The sequence below is a fragment of the Nicotiana tabacum genome, chromosome 8 (genome assembly GCF_000715075.1).
Source record: "Nicotiana tabacum cultivar K326 chromosome 8, ASM71507v2, whole genome shotgun sequence".
NCBI lineage: Eukaryota > Viridiplantae > Streptophyta > Magnoliopsida > Solanales > Solanaceae > Nicotiana > Nicotiana tabacum.
Window position 1 is genome coordinate 165,465,122 of NC_134087.1, and position 1,130 is coordinate 165,466,251.

General features: G+C 34.8%; 1 non-coding gene across 1 annotated transcript; it reads left to right on the forward strand.

Moving 5' to 3' along the window:
* Window positions 1-250: 250 nt before the first annotated feature.
* Window positions 251-323, forward strand: TRNAF-GAA (transfer RNA phenylalanine (anticodon GAA)). Its single transcript has one exon. It is a non-coding gene; the product is annotated as a tRNA-Phe (tRNA).
* Window positions 324-1,130: the final 807 nt, after the last annotated feature.

Genomic DNA, 1,130 nt, shown 5'->3' on the forward strand with positions numbered 1-1,130 from the left:
GTTTACATAAGGTTACACCTTATAAGGGGTGTGAGTGTAGGATTTCATGGTATATGGAGTATAAATATTTGATTTTGAAATATAAGAAGTGTAAGTATAATTGAGTTATATTACAGGGGTGTTTAGTGTAATATTTATAAAAAGATAGTTTACGCCAGGGAGAGATTTCTTTTTGCTGGTATTAAACTTGGGGATTAAGTCACGGGGATGTTTAAGACAAATATAGGATAGCAGCAGAACGTGTCAAAACGCGGGGATAGCTCAGTTGGGAGAGCGTCAGACTGAAGATCTGAAGGTCACGTGTTCGATCCACGTTCACCGCATTTCTCTCTTTTTTGTCTACTCGTTGAAATCCCATTCTCTTAATCTCTTCTACGAGACAACAGTAGCGCTTACTGCTTCGATCTTCTCCGCCGCTCTGGTGTTTCACATTTCAGCTTCAGTATATTGGCTAATATAACCTCACATTTTTTTAGGCTAGCGTTTGATATTCCGGTACCAAAGGTGGACCTACGTTGCATGTAGAGGGGCCAGGGGACCCGTTAGCCTCGACAAAAACATTGCATATATACCTGTACATGTATATAGGCCCCTTAAATATTTTAGTTGTGCCCCCAGACACTAAAAGATGGACGGAAGAAGTGGTTATATTGGGCGCGTCAATTCCCTTGTTTGCTAGATGATCTGGGTTCGGATCCATCTTCAATTTTTTTTAGTTAATTGAATACAACGTACTTTCTTTATACTTAATAACAAATTGTTTTTTTTCTTTATTCTTTTTCTTTGAATTCAATTATAATTTAGTTCTAACTTCTAATACATAATAGTCAACTTAATTAATTTTTTTTTTCAAATTCATCCCTTAAAATTAAAGTAAAAAGCTTCAAATTGCAATTTAGCACTCCACAAATAGAAAAATACAAATCTTTATGCCACAACTTTCTTCATCAATCACTTTGACTCCGATTCGACAGTGGAAACTAAGAGTTTAGACTTTTCTTTAGTTTTTTTTACTATTAACATACTCTTAATCTTGATTTCTTTAAAGTTTGAACGCCTTTTGGATCACCGACCCTTTATTTTATTTCAAAGAAATTTTAAAGTGCGAAACATGCTTAATCAAACATTTT